The following is a 20,940-nucleotide window of genomic DNA, read 5'->3' as shown; positions in this document are numbered from 1 at the left end:
CCCAAAGGAGCCACCGGGAGAGGCTGCCCGAGGCAGTGATAGCGCCCACCCATCCACGGACAGGGACGGGCGAGGTGATGGCAGTGTTGCTTCCCTGGCCGGCGGAGAGACCCCGAAGCCGCCCGTCCTTTCCACCCCTCACCCAGCCCGTCCCCGTCCCCACGCATCTCCAAATGTGCCGGTAGCTCCAAACGCTGCAGCGGAACGGGCATCAGGCAGAGGCACTGACTTGGTGGGGCTCAGCTCAGAGGAGGACGCGGCGCAGAGGTGGTATTCAGCAGGTTCTAACCAGTTTGTAGAACCGGTAGTGGAAATTTTGAGTAGTTCGGAGAACCAGCAAATACCACCTCTGACTGGAGATTTTACAGCAGAGATCTCCAAACTTGGCAATTTTAAGGCTTGTAGACTTCAACTCCTAGAATTCCTCAGCCAGCTGGGGACCCCTGTTTTACAGTATCCTTTCCCCTGCCACGCCTACCAAGCCACGCCCACAGAACCGGTAGTAAAAAAAAATGAATCTAACCACTTGTTTTTATACTCTCTCTCTCTCTCTCTCATTTATATACATAGTTGCTGACAGACTTGGAGTATGTACCCATACCCTGCACTCTTTCTATTTGTCTATGTCATGTAAGGCAGGGATCCCCAACCTTTACGCCGCAGCCCGGTTCCGGCGTCAGCTGGGCGCTGCGCCCGGTTCGGCGTCAGCTGGGCGCCGCCATCTTTTTGACGAAAAATCACTTCCGTGACGTCATCGAAGTGATTTTTCGTCGAATGCGCCAGGCGCCAGCGTGGTGAGCTTTTCGGGTAGAAATGGCTTTCTACCCGGAAAAGCTCACCCAACGCTGGCGCCGCCATCTTTTTGATTTAAAATTGCTTTTTTACCAAAAAGATGGCGGCGCCCAGCAACCAGCGGCCCGGTAAGGCTTGTTCCACGCCGTCGCACGTCCGCGGACCGCGGTTGGGGACCCCTGATGTAAGGTAAAGCATTCAAGGAGCATCACAGATTCAATGGCAGCCAGTGCAGGGCAATTGTATTTCTCAGATGACATTGTTTGTTCTGAGCCTTGTGGCCTAAGATTCACCAGTACTTGAGAACAGCAGCTTTAGGCCATCCAAGGGGAAGCAAGTCAGCGAAGAGGCTCATCTCCAAGGCAAAACAGGCCAAAGAGTATTTGCCATAATTCCACTATGAATCCTGCAGTTCTCATTTCAGTTCAAGTAACAGCATGCAAATGTTCTTCTCTGAAAGCCCCAAGGTCTGGATGTCCTGACTGGAGAAGTGAAAGAACTGATTAGAATATTTTTTTTTAAAAAAAGCATCAGCTAGAGATACTCTTCTGCTTTTTTTAAATTCAACATACTCATTTGCAGGTGAGATTTCTTTCCCTGAAATCTAATTTGCACTTGGAAAAAGGAAGTAGCAACTGAAAAACAAGTGTGGCCAATTCAGATTTGAATACTTGTGTTTTGTATTTCAGTGTAAGTTTCAGAATATCCAAAGTAGTAAAGCAGAATATAAAAATAAACAATTAATATCGGGCCTAAATATACTGACCACAGCCCAGTGGAGTCGTAATTCACCTACTTAGCAATTAATTAAGACCCTGCTTAACTGTTTGGAAAAATGGAAATCTTTGGAAGCAGCAGAACAAGACCAACTTTTATTACTTTGTCTCTGTAACTATACAGTATTTGGGAATGACCTTGGGAGACAGGAGGGAGAGAAACACACAGCCTGGACAAGTATTGGGTAAAAGGTATTTCAGCCCAAGGATGAAGGGCATGAGAAATGTTCTAAAAAAGACCCTCCATAGTTTTCTAGAGAGAAAAGGAATAAATATTTTTAGTCTAGCAAGATTCCGATTATATGGCTTGTTGGGTTCAAGAGGTTACGGAATAAATTTATTGGGGGAAGTTTTTTATATCAATAGAGCTAGGGTAGGGAGCGGGTTATTGTTAGAACACAAATTCCTGTTTTTTTTCTCCTAGAAGGATGCATAAATTCATGTCATTTTGGTTCAAACACCCTCAGTGGCACCAATTCATTATATTGAGCAACAGCATCTCCTTTCTTATCTCATTTTTTTGTTTTAAAACTCATTTTCTCAAAAAGACTCTCTGCAAATTACAGATAGGAAAGTCCATGTTAGAATCACATCACAAAGAGGTTAAGGTTTTCAAGATAAAGCTTATAATTGTGGAAGTTATCTCAGAACTATTAAGGATGTATCTCCTTGAAGAAAAGGGGGGGGAAGAGCTTCGGGTGTCCCCTAAATGAGTATTTTCTTGCTGCCAAGTTTTAGAGCTAGTTTTAGTGTTTATATATAATTTACTGTTGTTAAGTCAGTATCAGACTTCTTTCCTGTCCCTTTTTAAAGCAAACTGCACACTGAATGAAAGTAACCAAACCTCTGGAATGTGTTGGTATGTTTTGCAGGCAATTAGGAATTGTATTTGAAACTTTAACAAAAAGCGTATTCATGGGAAGGGCAGGATAAGAGAAACAGTCTTCTCAACTACCAGCATGTTAAAAACCAAGCAAGTTTGGAAATCTCAAATGACAAGATGAACGAGTTTCTCCAGTTATTATCTTTTCACATTGCTCATAATTCCATATTTCTTTAATAGCAAATGTTCATCAGTGCGATTTTTTTAAAAAAATTGATAGTTTTAAGAGTCAGTCCAAGAATGAATCCGAACTTTGAATATTTTAATCATGCTTTAAAATTACTCACAAAATTAAAATCCTTTGCAGAATCCTGTGAATATTTCAAAATATTTTGACAGTTTAAAGATCTTCAGTAAGAATAGCTCATATTTGCACAACCTGCCTCTGAAGCCCAATTCTTAAGTAACTGGTGCAGTATAATTGCTGCTAAAAATCACTAGCTGGTAAAATATCACATTGATAGAGCATCAGTAAAATACTCTAGTTTAAATGCTGAGATAAAACTTACTTCCACAAAGCACATTCTACCTAGAAAATAACTTCTCCAGATCAGCTCAATCTTAAAAAGTATTTTTTCTAAACTTTCCCACCTGTCTCAATTTTGATAAATGTGTTTTATTATTAAATTAATTACATTAAATTCAAAGCATAGGTAGTGTTATTTATTCTTGGTTTTGCTTTGTGATATCATTATCAGATTAATGATGTAACATAATTGTGACATTCAGAGCGGGATATGAAATATTGCTTTTACTCTGAACCAGCTTTGTCAAATTATGCTTCAGCCAAGTCTGAACTATGATGTGATGATTTTCTGTTTAGCTTATGTAAAATTGTCTCAGAAAACACCACATAGTTTTAAAGAAGGATTTTAGGTGTGAACGGAGTAAAAGAGCTGAGCAAGAGAGGATCTCAATGTAATTTATATCCACTGTTTCTTGATCCTTACAGCATTATAATTTTTTTTTGTAGAAACCCTTAAACACAATTTTAATCCATATCTTCTGAGATGTTACAATTGCTTGGTTTTTTTTTCCACACTAGAAATAATGAAAAAGTTTTGAGGTAGATAATTTGGAAGTTGACTAAATATCATTTTGCTATTACAAAACACATTTGATTAGATTTCAAGCTTTCCTTTGCTTCTAAATGCTTCCAATCCTTTCCAATGGGAGCAGCCAATTCCATTGCACATCCCAGAAGTAGAATACAACAGGTGCTCTGTCAAGACTACTCCTTTACATCCAGGGGTGGGCTTCAAAAATTTTAGCAAGGGGTTCTCTGCTCGGTTGCTGGGTGGGTGTGGCCATGGCAGGCGTAGCCTAGTCAGTCTCCGGCATCACAGCGGGGTGGGTGGGTGGCGTTTTTGCCCTCCTAGGGCTCCAGAGGCTTTCCTTGAGCCTCCAAGAGGGCAAAAATGGCCTCCCAGGGCTCCGGAGGCACTCTGGAAGACAGAAATGAGGCCATTTCTGGCCTTCCCGAACTCCTGTGAGGCCCGTTTTTCGCCCTCCCCAAGCCTCCACGCATGCCCTGCACCTACCTGCATCCAAAATGGGCTGCATGGGGATTCCTGGGATGGGTAGGGTGGGGTGGGTGGGGCGGTGCCAACCAGGAGTGGGATTTGGAGGTTCTCTGAACTGTGCAGATTCTTAGCTAGGGGTTCTCCTGAACCCGCGCAAACCCCCAGCAGCCCACCTGTTTATATCCTTAATGGTATGATATGACTAAGAAAAAGAAGAGTAGGCAAATGTGCAAGCAGTAACCTCTCCTTGTCCATCCCATCATTTTCCACTTGGCAGTTATCTCATTCTAGTTAATGACAGAGTTGGCCGTAATTAGAATATAATTAGACCCAATATTCATACACTGTGTCTTTTCTTCTTTAGCTTGTGGTTCTCTTCCTAATCAGATTCATAGGCCACTCTATTTCACAGACTCCTTTCCTCCAACCTCTCTTTGAATTTTTCATCAGCACTTGCTTCTTCTCAAAAAATGTTTTTTTTTTCATCTACTCCGAAGAACCTAGTCCTAGGATCAGTGGTGGGATTCAATTTTTTTTTTACTACCGGTTCTGTGGGCATGGCTTGGTGGCATTGGCAGGGGAAGGATACTGCAAAATCTCCATTCCCTCCCCACCCCACTAACCTGCTTTCCAGCTCCGTTCCCTTATGCATGGCAACAAAAGAAGATCCAGCCGATCAGCTGGGACTCAGGAGGCAGAGAATAGATGGGGGCAGGGCCAGTCAGAGGTGGTATTTGCCAGTTCTCCGAACTACTCAAAATTTCTGCTACCAGTTCTCCAGAACTGGTCAGAACCTGCTGAATACCACCTCTGCCTAGGATGTGTAAGGCATTGTCATAGTATATGTGCAAATCCAAGCAGTGTGGCCTTTTGTAATTGACAGATGGAAATTTTGTCAATTCACAAATGTCAGTAAAATGATGCATGCTGAATAAATTTAACTTTCCATAGTGTTCAATGTGACAGCCCACTAAAAAACAACAATACAACCATAGTGGTCTAAGTCCCACCGAATTCAATGGGAATATGAGTTTTTTCTCATTGAGAATCTGGCGGTTAGCAGAGTGCTTATTAGACCCACTGTTGCTAGGACACCCCCGTTGCTTGGTTATTCCACCAAGAAATCGTATTATGCTATATCAGGTGGATTTTAAATAAAATTTTAATTAAGTGTTAAGAAAATACATAAAAACCAGAAATTTAAATTATATGATCAAACATTCCAAATCAGTGTCCTTATCCTTCCTAACTTCTGGAAATGGATCACAAAAAGTATGTAAAGTTATACATTTAATATATTGATTGTCACTTTTTAAGTTTGCTGAAACTATGTTACCTGCCCCTCCTTGCACCACCTAGCCAAAAGGTAAAGAAGCTAGCTCCTACAATTACAATTCTGGAGAACTGGTAGCAGAAATTTTGAGTAGTTCAGAGAACCGGCAAATCCCACCTCTGACTGGAGATTTTACAGTGTCCTTCCCCTGCCATGCCCACCAAGCCTCGCCCACAGAACCGGTAGTAAAAAAAATTGAATCCCACCACTGCTTAAAACTATTAAACCATGTGAGAGCAACACCCTGCTTAGCCTTCCTGAAGAGCAATAAAGACAGACTACAGCAACAACACAGTTAATATCAATAATACTTTCTTCCTAACTGTTGGATGGATGGAAAATATATTAATACGGTGGTAAGGATCAGTGGTGGGATTCAATTTTTTTTACTACTGGTTTTGTGGGCGTGGCTTGGTGGGCATGGCAGGGGAAGGATACTGTAAAATCTCTAGTCAGAGGTGGTTTTTGCTGGTTCTCCGAACTACTCAAAATTTCCGCTACCGGTTCTCCAGAACTGGTCAGAACCTGCTGAATACCACCTCTGGTAAGGATGATCTCTTTTATGTGCTCTATTCTCTATGAGCAGCCTTTTAATAAACATCAACTGTATCTATTTCCAGAGCAGATTCAGAAGAATTAAGTCAAAGAAAACATTTCCAGAGCAATGAACGGAGACTGGAAGACTTCCTACTCCATTCCCTAAAAGCTGGGGATAATCTCTTAAGCAAAGCTCCTCTGGTTTGAAGCAGAAGATATGGTCAGTGCAGAGTCCCAATTAACTGGCTTTTCTGAAGTTCATCAACTGATCTCCCTCACTTGACGAATTCTATCCTTTACAGCAGTGGTCCCCAACCTTTTGTACCAGGGACCAGTTTCACGCAGAAACACTTTTTCAAGGACCGGGGTGGGGGAAGGAGTCGAGTTTGGTGGTTTGCTTGCAGACGTTTCATTACCTGACTAGGTAACATCTGATGTTGTTACCTAGTCAGGTAATAAAACATCTGCCAGCAAACCACCAAGTTCAGGGAGCGCCAATGCCTCCTCATTGCAACCCTGAGCGACAGATATTCTCTTCTATTGGGACATTTAAACGGAGGGTTTCAGCTGCAGATTCAGGAACTGCGCTGGGCTGAGGAGCGCTTCAAAACTGAGCGCTGGGCGGCGGCGGCCCACGGCTGTCTCCGCGGCTCAGGACAAGTCCCTGCAGGATGGCTGAGAAGCCCCACCTCTCGGCCCTGCCTCCCTCAGCCTCATCCCTCAGGTGTCTGCCTCGTTCCTCTCTCAGTCGCTCTCTCGCTCCTCCACTAGCCCAGGAAGAAACTGCTTCAAAGAAGCCGGCAGGGTGGCTTTTCCTGTCAGCGGAGCTCCTCCGGCGCCCGTTCACTCCCACCCCGCCCCCACGGTTCAATCCAGTGCTCTGTTCTGCCTGCCTGCCTGCCTGCCTTCGTTTCTGGTTGTTTCGGAGCAGCTTCGGCTGAGAAAAAGAGGCGGATAGTTATTATTCTCAGCGAAGCTGCTCCGAAATAACCAGAAACGAAGGCAGGCAGGCAGGCAGAACAGAGCACTGGATTGAACCTGGATTGATTGGCAGTGGGGTGGGGGTGAATGGGCGCTTCGGGAGCTGCGCCAACAGGAAAAGCCACCCTGCCGGCTTCTTTGAAGCAGTTTCTTCCTGGGCTGGTGGAGGAGCGAGAGAGCGACTGAGAGAGGAACGAGGCGGGAGGAAACCGAAGCCACTGAGCCGGAGAGCAGGACAGGATTCGGTTGCTTCCTCCTCCCCTTCTTTCATTTGTGTCCTTGATCCCTGATCCCAGCAGCATTCACCGAAGGTGAAGAAAGCCGCCATTTTTATTTTATTTTTATTTTTATTTTCTTTGCGGCCGGTGCAAAGTGATCCACGGACCGGTACCGGTCCGCGCGCCCGGTGGTTGGGGACCCCTGCTTTACAGAATCCTCCTTTAAAACAAATCAGCCAGATGGGAAATCTACAGGCTAGCAATAAAATCTCATATGGCATAATTAAGAAATAAATATTCTGTGGCTTGAAAACTTTTGAAAAGTATGCTGATTGTGTAGGGACAAACCGATCATATAGCCATGGTTAAGTTTATTGCTGTGAAGGCTGCCATGTCATTTGCGAAACTAGGACAGAAATTACACTGGATGTCCTCTCTGTTACCAAAGTCAGGCGATTTTTTTTTTCTCCACGAAATTGCTTTTTGGAAACACATTAGGAACAATTATGCTAAAATACCTAATTTGCTACGAACATGAGCATAAACCACACAACTGCATTTTGTGAGCAGGGGTGGGATTCAATTTTTTTTAACAACTGGTTCTGTGGGTGGGTGTTGGTAGGCATGGTGGTCATGTGACTGGGTGGGTCAAAAGAGATAAACTCAATTTAACAATGCTCTTGGAGCAGGGGGTTAGACTAGATGACCTCTGAGGTCCCTTCCAGCCCTGGATTGCTGGGCTGTTTCAAAGCATCCTCTGAAGCTGTGCCAGTGCCAGGTTTGGGGTCCTTCCTTCCTCTCCATTTTTTCTCCCTCCCTCCCTTTATCCATCCATCAATCCATCCATCCATCTTCCCATCCATCCATATCTCATTCACTTTCCCTTCCCTTCCCTCTTTCTCCCTTCCCCCCTTCCGCCTTCCTTCCTTCCCTTTCTTTCTCCCCTCCCTCTCTCCCCCCCTTTCTCCCCTTCCTCCTTCTTTCTTTCTTTCTTTCTCCCTCCCTTCCTTCCTTCCCTCCCTCCCTCCCTCCCTCCCTTTCTTCCTTCCTTTCTCCCCTCCCTCCCTCCTTTTCTTTCTTCCTTCACACCCCCACACCCCATTTTGGGCCTAGTAAGCCTCCCTACCAGAACCAGGTGCATGGGGACTCCTGGGACAGGTGGGGCGGGGCCAGCTGGTCTTCGGAACTACTGGTTCATCGAACTGGATGTAAAATTAACATCCGGTTCGCCTGAACTGGCCCGAACCAGCTGAATCCCACCCCGGGGGCTGCGAGTGAGGAGAGAAAGTATCAGAACAAGGATGTTGCTTCTGATGGAGCAAACTGAGGGAATCTCCTGGATCCAGAATTCCATCCAGGTACTCAAGGAGTGGATGTGGCTAGAAATACTGTTCCTAAGATTCAGTTGGTCTCCCTGTAGCTGTGCATGCCTTGGGACTACTTTGTGTGAGGCTTGTGGGCAGACTCAGGATCAGCAAGACTCCCCAACCTTCTGAAAAAAAATCAGAGGATTTCAGCAGGTTTTTGGCAGCCGAGCTTTTGATTCAGCTGCAAGGCAGGAGAACATTCTGCGACAAAAACATTGGAGCTTCAAGAATAGCTCTTCCTTCATCCTGTCTCCCAAGCATTGTAGCAATTTGCCCACATTTTTCTGTGCTTTCTAAACTGAAGGAACATTTTCATGCACCCAGTGAAAAGGAGGCAGAGTGTGCCAATGAGGACAGAGGGCGAGGTGCCAATTGGACGCCTATTATCCTGTCCTCTTTCCCATCAGTTAACCAGAAGTATAAATCAGCTGACAGAGATAATTAAATCTGCAAACCTGGCAGTAGTGAGGACATGCACCAGAAACTAGAAATGTTTCTAAGAGTTTGAGAAATAAAATCAGTGGCTATGTAGAGATGCCCTAATTGCATTTGGAGTATAATGTTGTAATGCATTCTACTTTGCATTGCCTTTTAATTATTTTCAAAAACTAAACTGATATAGGGAGTGACTATGGGAAAGCTCAGAATGAGATTAGACTGATGGGGAATACAAAAATACCATATGGAGGAGATTTTGTGGGGTGTGATTGAAATAAAATTTAAGTCTGTGCTGTGTTGCTGTTCATATAGCTTCAACATGCAAAATTCTAAGGGTTGGGATCTGTTATTTACTCAGCTGAAATTCCTCTAATTGGTATGCACAAATCTTTAGGTACTCCATGGAATTCTCCCCCCACCCTCATATTCCTCCCTGTCATGCAGTTGTCCAATTGAACCTTTTGTTATTTTTTGAAACTCAATTGGTGGATGGACTGACCACTAAGTAGTAGTTAAAATAGAGCTCTTGTATCTTTCAGCTGCCATCTAGAGGCAGTTGCTGGTATAAGTTTGAGAAAGGGATTTGGCTGAGGGAATTGGTACGGAAGTTATAAACTACTTCTAGAGCATTACAAAAGAGAGGAAGTGATGAACCAGGGAGCAGGGATCTTCCAGGCAGGTTACAGAAATGCAAGGAATGAATCCTTTCAATTACACTTGCAATTACATGCATTAAACCAATTTCAAGACTTTACAATCTAGGTTTACTGATGGATCAGCTGACCGATCCATTAAAATAAGGATGTAAAAGCCAAGATTCCAGTCCTCTCAGAGCCAAAAGAAGATTGAGCAGTAAGGCAACAGTTTAGGGGCTGCATGGATGGGTGGTCCCATCAAGAAAATGGGAGAACCAATCAAAAGTAGAAAGTTGCCAACATCAATACATCTTTTGAAACCACCCTCACATGTTCCATATTACCTGCATGGAAAGTCTTGGGTGGTAAGATAAGAGAGAGAGAAAAAATAGAGCATTTAAAGTCAGCCTTGGGTTGCTTCAGCTACATGTAGGTTACAGGCAGAGGCAAGGAGGCTGTTTATATTATAGAAGGCACATTATAGGTTCCTAAATGAGGAGGGGAAGCTGATTTGAGGCAAATGAACAATGATGATGCTACAAAGGAGAAGTAGCTGCACACTAATTGCAGTGCTATGGCTCTTCCAACCCCCCTTTAGTTCCCCTTTTCGATTCTATCACTTCAGATGAAGTCATTCTAGGCTTTCACTTACTTTCCATCCACTTCTATGTTCTCTAGCATAGAACAGAAAGTAATTCTGGATTTCCAGATAGATGTTCAATGAGGCCAAGGCTAATTAGTCTGCCTTCTGTGACATCACCTTCTGTCCATCCCAGAGGTCTGCAACTTTAAACACTCGAAGAGCCATTTGGACCCATTTCCCACATAAAACAAAACACCAGGAGCCAAAAAACCTGGGTGGGTATGGCCAACTCAATGTCACTCACAGCCAGTCACATGACACCTCCGCCAGTCATGCCTACCCAGGTTTTGTGGCTCCTGGTGTTTTCTTTTCTATGGGAAACAGGTATATCTCTCTGTCTCTGTCTCTCTTTCTCTCTCTCTCTCTCTCTCTCTGCTTCTCTCCATCTCTCCATCCATCTATCTCTCCATCCATTTATCTGTGCTCTCCTGCCCAGCTTCTCAAGTTGTGTGAATCCAACCACTTGGGCTGTGGAGGAATGGAGGCTAGCAGGCAAAACCAAGCATTGGAGATCTATGCAAAATAAGGCAACTCCAACCCAGATCTTGTCAGGGATCCCTCTCCCTCCCCTCCCCAGCAGGGGCCCAGGTGGCCCAAGGGCAGCTCCCTCCTCAGTGGCGGCCAGCAAACAAACAAATTTGGCACTCTGGCTGGGAGTTGGTGGCGTGGAGCCCCACCTCTGGCCAGAGAGAGTGGAGCAGGAAGGGCATGCACTTGCCCTGATGCCACCGCAGCCGCGATGGCGCTGGCCGACCTCTATACACAGAGGTGCCGTGGCAAGTGGGATGGAGCCGAGAGGGACACACAAACCAAATGTTTGGAGCTGCACCCGGCTGAGTTTGCAAGAGGGTTTGGCGGGGGCCACTTAGCAGGGATGGAGACCTCAGCCTGTTTGGTTCGCTTCAGCATGGGATGGGAATGCAGAAGGTGGAGGATATCTGTGCCTTTGCTCCCACTCTGGAATACAGAGTGAGTCTCCATTCCCCGCCGTTGCCCTTACCTTCACAGGCCAGGTGAGCAGTGACTGGGAGGGGAGGATAAGAGGCGGGGCCAGCCAGTGGTGGGGGTCACACGACAGACAGCCGCAGCAGAGGGATGAAAGAACCACATGCGGCTCCGGAGCTGCAGGTTGCCAACACTTGGTCTATCCAAACTGAACAGTTTTTCACTCTAAAGAAAAAAAAAAGTGTAAGAAAATGAATAGTACAAAGAACCTTAGAGTTGTAATTGTCAATACTGAGGTTAAGTGCCTATGAGTGTTGTTAGAGTGTGTGATTGTTATTGTTTTATTTATTGCTGTTTTGTTTATTGCTTTTATGCTGAAAAGTCACTTTGTAATACAGCTGTACAGAATATTGTGACAGACAGATAGCTAGGTTACAATTTATAGCACCATAAAACTAACAAAAGGCATCTTTCTAAAGACAAAAAAAGAACAAGATTGATGGTTAAGGTTCTTGCCATAAACACTCCTTTCTTTGTTGTCACCTATTCTTATACTACTCTACCATCTACATCTCTATTTAAATATTCTAGACATTTCTAGACTTCAAGCACTAGATGTCATCAGCATTCAGTTTTATACAGCAGTAACCTTAATATATAACTGCAGCGTAGATTGTATACAAGCACCTTGGAATAAATCCCATAGAATTCAGGCGCAAGTTTTGTTTAGGCAACTTAGATTGTTTCAGGTTCATTTAGGTTCATCAATATTTGCTGTTGGCCAGAATTCTTTCTGAGATCAAGTTGAGGAAATGCTTTCATGTGTGTGTCTTTTTCTGTGGGTTGGTAGCCCCCATAGCTTCAAAAACATTTTAGTTTTTACTTAAATGTACATAAATGTCTATGCTGATTGTTACATTTCCCTATATCTTCTTGCCAGTGGCTTTCCAAACTATCTGTGCAACAGATTCTTACATATACCTACTAAGAGGTGAATTCCGCTGAGCTAGTTTAATGTCTCAGCTCAAAACTTTGTCGTTTTTCATGATCTTTGAAGGTGTGCAGGAAGTGAGACACAAGGTAACTACAATACTCATGAGCGAGAAACAGGAAAAACATGTTTGGAAACAGCTGATGAGATTTGTACTTGGCAAGGATTATTGAGGCCTTCCAGAAGTTACAGAATTACATTTCTCAGCATTGCTAAGAAGTGTGTCCAAAGTGAGAAAGGAGAAGATAATAAATGCCAAAATAGTACATTTCATGCGTTGCCCTGGAACATTCAATTTCTGGTCTAATTTCTAGATCAGAAAGTGTCATTTGCATAGAATAATGTTGGCATGCTTGGAATAAAATAGGTCTTTGATGGTGCTATGACAGGAAGCAGAGTGAGCTAAAAATGCAATAGGTTGTTGTAGCAATTAGGTTACCAGTCTGGAAAGAAAAGTAAATGTTCAAATATTTAAACTGAACACTTACAATGCTAGCCCATAAAGTAAGAATTATGAAACAAACCCAATCCAGTTCAATAGGATGTATGCTCAATTTATATATTGTAACATACTTCTCCACTATGGCTGTGAATGTTTTAGACTCCAACTCCCAGTATAATAAATTGTCAACAGTGCTGGAAATGGCCACCTAGTTCTTGGGGGGGGGGGGAGAGTTTAAAACAAAAATCTCAAAGCTATGTTTGCATCCCTTCAAAATCTACACTCACATATCTCGGTAAACGTCACTGCTATTATGGAATTCAATTACATTTAGTCCAGTGATTTCTTTGACACCAACGGACATCTTGGGGTGGCCCTGATTCAATGTCATTATATAGAAGCCACATTTTAGACATAGAAATATATAACATGGTATCCTCTGGTACCTCTATTAGATGTGTATAAATAGTTCCTTTTCTTTTCTATATATTTTAGGAGTAGGGTTAACCAAAGAAATATTTCATCAGGATAAAATACAATTCCATCCCTTAAATATTGTTTCCCTAGATTTTGCTGTCATTAACAGTTAAGCAGTTGTTAATAAGCTGGCAGAAACTATGTTTTATATATTTAAATGAAAGAAGCCCCATAGCATTATTATGGGTTCTAATCCAATTTGTCTTTCTTAAGTACTCAATAAGCTGAAAGGATTTGGGATGGTTTGCTGCCAAGAAACCAGAGTTTCATCAAAATGCATATATACCACAATTTTAAACATCTTATTCTTTTCCTTTGATATCAGATATCAATTCATTTTATGGTTTTTTAAAAAATCTTAATTAACATACACTGAATTATTGATTTGTTTTGAAAAAATTACATGTGGATGAGTTTCACTAACCATTGTGTTTAGGAGAGAATTTATACACAAAAAATTATCAGCTCACTCTGAGAGCTAAAGATGTCAAGTACTATAGCCCTAGAATGAGGGAAATGAATGGAAGGGAAGGTGAAGATTTTCTATTGCTTGTGTAACAGCATGGAGGGAAGGGAGAAGTGATGGGGAGAAGGGGGATGATCCTAGAGGAGCAAAGCACAGCACTTTCAAAAGCTTTAAAACAAATGACGTTGACTAATTGGCACATTACAGATTTCAGATTCTGTTTACTTCAAGTCATTCTTTCTAATTTATTTGTCCATATGTGCTTTGAAAAAGACATATGTGTCAAATTGTACACTATGTGCAGTTGCCATTAATGAATTGCTTGTTCAGAACTCTCCATCACTTTCAGATGCCAGAATACAGAATGGTGTATAGTGAAAAGAGGTAAAATAAGAATGCAGCCAATTTATTAGATAAAGCTATGGAAAAAGTATCAGGAAAGAAACAAATTATCTGATATAATCTGAATAGAAGCATAGTGAAGATAAAAGGTTTCTTTGTCCAGTCATGTCTGACTCCAGGGCACAGTACTCATTTTCATTTCTTGGCCGAGGGAGCCAGCATTGTCCGAAGACAGTTCCCTGGTCATGTGGCCAGCATGGCTGTAGCCAAAGGTGCATGGAACACTGTTTCCTTCCCACCAAAGTGGTACCTATTAATCTACTTCAATTTGCCATGCTTTCGAACTGCGAGAGGGGCAGAAGCAGGTGCAAGTAATGGGCACTCCCCCCATTGTACAGAGCTCAGGTCTGGAACCTGGGCTGTCAGTTCCAGTTGACAAGCTGAGCATCTTTAACCACTGAGCCATTCCGCCCCTGTAAATAGGCAAATCAATAAAATGTACATGGTACAATAAGCCATGAAACCATTCAAAAATGTTACAATATTTTATATGCACACATACAGTGAATTGCTGCTTTTTATTTAGACATGAACATGTATTTTTTTTTTTTTTTTTTGAGAAAATGAAGCTGGAAAGCCTACTGTGTGGATTAATTTCTGTATCCTTACTGAATCATAGTATATTTTTGAATATAGCATATAGCTTTCATTTATTGGTTTGACATAGCCATACATCAAATGTTTCAAAACCATCCAGAATTACATCTGCCAAAGCATCTCTTATGCTGACTGACTTTTATATTAAAACCTCATGCTGACATTTACAAGCTAGAAGCTTCCCACTCCAACAGAAAACAAAGGCTGAGTCCTAGGAAAACAAAAGTCCTCTGTTGGCTATTTTACAGAGCACCACATGCCTCTGTGCTTGCTTCCCTGCCCCCAAGTGGAGACAGGGAGTGCTGGCAATGCTTTATACAATCATCAAGAGTGGCACGACACTCTCTGAAAGAAAAATGCTACCGCTGCTGCCACTAAAAGACCACTCCACCTTGCCTTTTCCCCATGGTGCCTCTTTTGCTCAAGCCATTCTTGTGAACAGTTTGACCAGGTCCCTCCATGGCTTTCCTGATGCAACTCTGAAACAGGTGGCATTCAAGGAGAATGGAAGATTGTTCAAAATCTAAAATGGCCACTGCACACACATACACATGCAAAGCAGAAAAACTTATACATGTGTTGTCTTGAGCATTATCAATCAGATGCTGTTATCTTCCTCCAATTTATAACCATGTGAACTGGGCATCTACACATTTGATGTTTTGCGTATGCTTTAAGGAAAGGTAAGCATCCCAGTTCTGTCTTAAATTAAGCCAAATGCGGAAGGAAGGAAGGAAGGAAGGAAGGAAGGAAGGAAGGAAGGAAGGAAGGAAGGAAGGAAGGAAGGAAGGAAGGAAGGAAGGAAGGAAGAGGGAGGGAGGGAGGGAGGAAGATTAGCAGTGTTAATATGCTTTAAACCATACTTATTTTGTATATTTAGTTTGTTTTTTCTGAGAGCACTGAAGGAAATATGTATTTCTTAATCTATGTCCAGCTCTTAGAAATCTTACTGAAATAATCTCTGGTTCCTAAATGTTCATCTGAATAGTTTGTTCAATCTGTTTTTGTGGTAATAAAAACTAGAAATTTGCTAGGAACAAAAATGACCTTTAGGATGCCAAATTGTATTCTAAGTAATGCAGGTTGTTTTGGGTCTTCCCAAAATTGATCACTATCAGCATTAGCATTGTAATGTCCAATTACTACATAAATAGCATAATCCTTCAGATCACCAATTCTCTTGCTGATTACCAGCAAATAACAGCTGTAAAGCTTTTGAAGGGAGCGGAGGACAATTTCCAGACAGGAAGTGGATTGGAAGAAATCATAACGCTCTTGAGAGGCTGTTTGGTGTGGTGATTAAAAACACAGGGCTAGACACCAGGACACTGAATCTGAGCCCCACTTAGGTGTGAAGTGAGGGAGGCAGTCCTAGGAAGAAGACAATAGCAAGAAAACTGCATAGACTTGTCCGTGGGGTTGGCACACAAAAGAAACAAAACCCTCTTAAATTCCACCCTCAAGATCCAGACTAGTTGGAATTGTCAAATATATAAATTTATATTAGTGGAAGAGGACAGAATAATCTAAAGTACCTATTCAAAGATGCATTTGACACTGTATCTACTTTGATAATAGCAGCTGGTAAACAAAGCAACTAAAACATAGGCCTATCCCATTTGCCGGGGAACAAACCTGTCTTGTTATTATCTTCTTTTTCCTATGTCTTCCTGAGTTTGCTTTCATCTCACCCCCAATCTATGAGTAATATATATTATCCATAGCTACACAGGTTTAAAGTGGCATTTTTGACACCGTCTAACAGCAGTTTCAAAGCGTGTCAAATCTGTTAGGTTTCATCTTCCTTTGTCTTGGAAGAGGACTCTGCAGTAACATGAAAGAAAGGCAAGAGAGGTGAAAAAGGAATATCAATGAAAACAGCAAATTTCATGCTAGTATAGGTTTCTGCTGACTCAAGGATGAGTGGAAAACACTTCAATTCAACAATGGCAAACGACCCTATAATAGTTTGGATTATTATTGCATTTAATATATAGCACACATCCTCTTGTCTCTAAAATCCTTTGATCTGCTATGTCTAGAGGTATTTAGATCCCAACTTAATAGCTGGCAAATTTAAGGTTTTCTACACTATCATTATTTTCATCCACAAATCCTTCAAAAGGCAATCTGAAGATAATGTTCTGGGGAAAGGAGCAAAGAATCATTGCCTAATTAATCTACTTAAAAGAGAAATAAAATTAATTGCTTTTAGCCCTCCTTCAAGAATCATATCATTTGTTTGTTCCATCATTTACAAGAAGAGAATAAAGCCCAGGAGTTCCTATGAAAAGGATAAAAATGGTCTGAAGCCCTGGAGCTGTGAGGATTGTGAGGAAAAAGTTCCGGCAAATGAAGAAATAGTCCATTTACAAGCTCCACAGTCTCCTGGTCTTTTTTAAGGGCTCATGTTGTTGCAGTTTCAAATACACTGCAGTTAATCCAGAAATAAATCAGCTCAGCTCTCGATCCCAAGCAGAACTGTGGAATCACAGAGGACTGGAACTGTTTTTGAATTGGCACCAAATCAATCTAACAACAAATTCAATTTTTCTTATTCTGTGAAAAAAAATCCACTTTTCTTATTCTGTGAAAAAAAATCCACAGTCAAGTATTTTTACATAGCAATTTACCTCAGTCTCTTCATCATTCTAATGCCAAATATAGAGAATGAGCAGCTTTAAAAATTGGCAGAAATGCAGCATAGCAACTATTCAAAAGACAGGAAAACTATAACATTACTGTCCAAGCTGAATGGAGATCACAATCTACACAGGCTTCACATTTTAGGTAAGAAATCTGAGCAAGCAATTAAAAACAATAGAGAAAGGATGCAAGAGTGTAGAGGTCAATTTAAGCCTATTTGGGGAGTGAAGGTGGAGGTACACTTTTGAAATTCAAGTAAAAGATATACAGACAAGAGGTATTACTAACTAATTAACCACTGCTGGCTCAGCATGTGCAAGAAGGGGGGGGAGTGCTTCCATGTAACTGTCTTGTCTTTCTTGCTGCTTTTCTCTCTATCTTGGAGTGAAAAACTACTTCAGCATATGCTCTTCTTAACTTTGCAACTACCAGGCAGATAATTCTGAAAAATAAACCTGAATAAAATTGGCTCCACCAGAGCTGTTCTCATCTGGAAAATCCAAACCACAGATTCTAAATGCTCCATTGTGAAGTTAACAAGCACACACTGTGCTTGTTCTTTTGAATTCAGAAGCCCCCTATAATGCTAATTCCTTCAGACAGTTTGTCTCTCCATAAGAGTTTGCAGAAAGTAGTAATAGCTTCTCCACTTGCCTGGAAAGATTCTGAGAATGCCAATTGAATAACATGTGACACACCAAATCTACTAGAATATTCATAAGGCAACATAAATCAAATCACAACAGCCTCTACCTTAAGAACTACCTGTCACGTTCTTGCCTTCTTGAAACTGTAGTTGGTACAATGTAGAGCTTAGCTGTAAATAATACCAGTTACAAGGATTTGCAGCATTTGCCTTATTTTATTGCTGCTGACACAAGGATCAACTTGGTGGCATTTTGTTGCTAAGTAAATTAACTTCTTAACTGAAATTAAGTTAGGAAGTTAAATATGATATCCACTGAAATGCCTTGAGCAAGACTCGATCTCTTCGTTTTGTTTCCCATACAATATACCATACTTTTCAGAAGATAAGATGCTCCAGACTATAAGACACACCTAGCTTTTGGGGAGGAAAAGAAAAAAAAAATCTGCTTCTGCCTCCCAGCATTTATCTGGTATTCATCTGGTCCGTGCGCTGCCGCCCTTTTGCTGCTGCCCGTTCACCTCACTGCCGCCATTGTGGCCCATTCACTGTGGCCCATTTGCTGCCACTGCAGCTTGTTCTAGAACAGCTGATCAACACCGCACCAACCTCCCTTCCCCCCCCCTCCCGCAATATTAGCTGTATAAGACACACAGGCATTTCCACCCTTTTTGGGGGGGAGTGCGTCTTATACTCCAAAAAATATGGTAGTTGTGAGGAGAATATGAGATGATCCAACATACAGTACAGTTCCCTGGTGGAAGAATGGGATATAAAAGTTACAAATTAATTTAAAAGATATACTTGGAAGCATTACTATAGTAAAGATTTAATTGAAAACACTTGAGCAGGAGCTCGTGGAACATTCCAGCACTAGCACTGCATCTCTGGATTCACTTGCTATCATCTGTTTAATAGCTGAGCTCATTTCTTGGTTCAGCTACAATGCAAAATTGAAGGAAAAAGCTATTTTTCTGGGTGTAGTTTAGCAAAAGTTGTGGATGTTTTTGTCCTTCGTAGGAACACTTGCATCACTGTCTTCCAGCTTCCAGGTTTCAACTGACACTGGATTTGGTTCTGATTCTGAAAGGGAAATGATGAACTGAACCAAACAAAACAGAACAAACAGGGGACCTAGGAGGTCTTCTAGTCCAACCTTTTGCTCAAGCAAGAGACCCTGAACCATTTCAGACAAATGGTTGTCCAATCTCCTCTTCAAAGCCTACAGTGTTGGAGTGCCCACAACTTCTGAAACCGTTTCAATGGTTAATTGTTCTCATGTCAGGAAATTTCTCTTTAGTTCTAGGTTGCTTCTCTTGCCGTATTCCAAGTTTGTCTTACCAAGGCATTATAAAGCAGTATTAACACTTCACATGATCTTGATAATATCCCTCTAATAATGCAGACTAGGATTGTGTTGGGTTTTTTGGTGGCTGCAGCACGCTGCTGGCTCATATTTGGATCATCCACTAGGACTCCAAGATCCCTCTTGCAGTTACAGCTTTTGAGCCAAGTTTCACCTAATTTGTACCTCTACATGTGGTTTTTCTTGCCTAAGTGCCTTTTCTTACCTTACTTTTTTCTCCACTGAATTTTATTTTGTAAGATGGGGCCCAGTGTTCAAGTCTCGAAATCCATCTTGTGTCTATCTTCTGGATAACTGTCAGCTTGGTGTCATTTGCAAATTTGATGAGTTCCTCTTCTATTCCCTCATCTAAATTGTTTATGAAGATATTGAAGAATACTGGGGCTAAAACAGCTTACTTCCCTCCCTGTAGATGTAGTTCCATTAATAACTATACATTCAGTGCAATTTGTTAATCAGTTACAAATCCATCTAGAGGTGATGGTGTCTATCCCACATTTTTCTAGCTTACCAAGAAGTAAGTTGTGGTCTACTTTGTCAAATACCTTGCTGAAATCTAAGTATATTATGTCCACAGTATTTTGCTGATCTGCTAATTTAGTCACTGTGTTGAAGAATGAAATAAGATTGGTTTGGCATGATCTGTTTTTAACAAACCCATGCTGACTGCTAGAACACTTCTGGGTTGTGTTCTAAGATTAGATGGGATGATTTGATCCTAAAATAATGAATTGGGGTCTTTATTAAAACTTCAGGGAGGGTTGCTTTTACTTATTTTCTTCCTGACATTTGAAAAATTACTTACCCTAAATATCTGAGGGACTGGAGATGTTGAGACTCCAGAATGAGTGCAAAGAAAAGCCACAAAAATAATTAGGAGACTGGAAGCTAAAATATATAAAGAACAGTTGCAGGGATTGGGTAGGTCTAGTTTAATGAAAACAAGAAATAGGGGTGACATGATAGCAGTGTTCCAATATCTCAGCGGCTGTAACAAAGAAGGGTAAACCTATTCTCCAAAGCACCTGAAGGCAGAAGAAGCAATGGATGAAAACTAATCAAGGAAAGATCCAACCAAGAACTAAGAAGAAATTTCCTTACAGTACAATGAATCAGTGGAACGGCTTGCCTCCAAAAGTTATCAGTGCTCTAATACTGGATGTTTTTAAGAAGAGACTGAACAATCATTTGTCTGAAATGGTATAGGGTATCCTGCTTGAGCAGAGGTTGGATTCTATGGTCTCTTCCAACTCTGCTATTGTTATTTCCGCTCATCTGGTGTGCCAGGTCCCATCAATTACAAAATGTTATCACGTGAGATCCACGAAGCATACTTACTCTGTTGCAATTCCTGCCCTCTGGGATAATCTCCTCCCAAGAGGTTTTTATGGCTCCACCTTTATGTAAGACTAAAACATTTGAAGACCTGGTTGTTCTCCCGGGTCTTGGGGAGCAGCCTCCTTTTGTTCTTTTGCCTGACTAGTTTTGTTTTAGTTTTAGCCTTGTTTTGAACCATTCGCTCTTCTAGTCAGTTGTATATTACATCTCTCTCTCTCTCTCTCTCTCTAGATAGATAGATAGATAGATAGATAGATAGATAGATAGATAGATAGATAGATAGATAGATAGATATAGATGTGTATATGTGTGTGTATCTGTATGTGTGTTCTTACGTCACACACTGCGACCGCTGAGGCGAGGTTCTTCCTTTTCCCCCATCGGGGAAAGCCAAGAAAAAGCCATAACTTCCGGGTACCCATAGATGACGTTTTGTTTGAGAAGCGTGGAACGAGGGGCGGGAAGTCAGAGGGAGAGGCTGCGGAGGAAAGGCGGGTC

At 41.8% G+C, this 20,940-nt stretch overlaps 1 long non-coding RNA gene across 2 annotated transcripts; it reads right to left on the bottom strand.

Moving 5' to 3' along the window:
- Window positions 1–969: 969 nt before the first annotated feature.
- Window positions 970–20,888, bottom strand: LOC148133274 (uncharacterized). Of its 2 annotated transcripts, XR_015746629.1 has the most exons (4): window positions 20,443–20,654; window positions 16,082–16,270; window positions 11,127–11,296; window positions 970–1,274 (listed from the first exon to the last, which is right to left on the bottom strand). It is a non-coding gene; the product is annotated as an uncharacterized LOC148133274 (long non-coding RNA). The 2 variants fall into 2 exon arrangements; XR_015746628.1 differs by lacking the exons at window positions 970–1,274; window positions 11,127–11,296; window positions 20,443–20,654 and adding exons at window positions 14,012–14,262; window positions 20,778–20,888.
- Between the last annotated feature and the right edge of the window lie 52 nt (window positions 20,889–20,940).

This window comes from Notechis scutatus, chromosome 1 (genome assembly GCF_049901735.1).
Source record: "Notechis scutatus isolate UNSWTSFEM ecotype Mainland chromosome 1, rNotScu1.2, whole genome shotgun sequence".
Taxonomy (NCBI): Eukaryota; Metazoa; Chordata; class Lepidosauria; order Squamata; family Elapidae; genus Notechis; species Notechis scutatus.
This window is presented reverse-complemented; position numbering and strand designations above follow the sequence as displayed.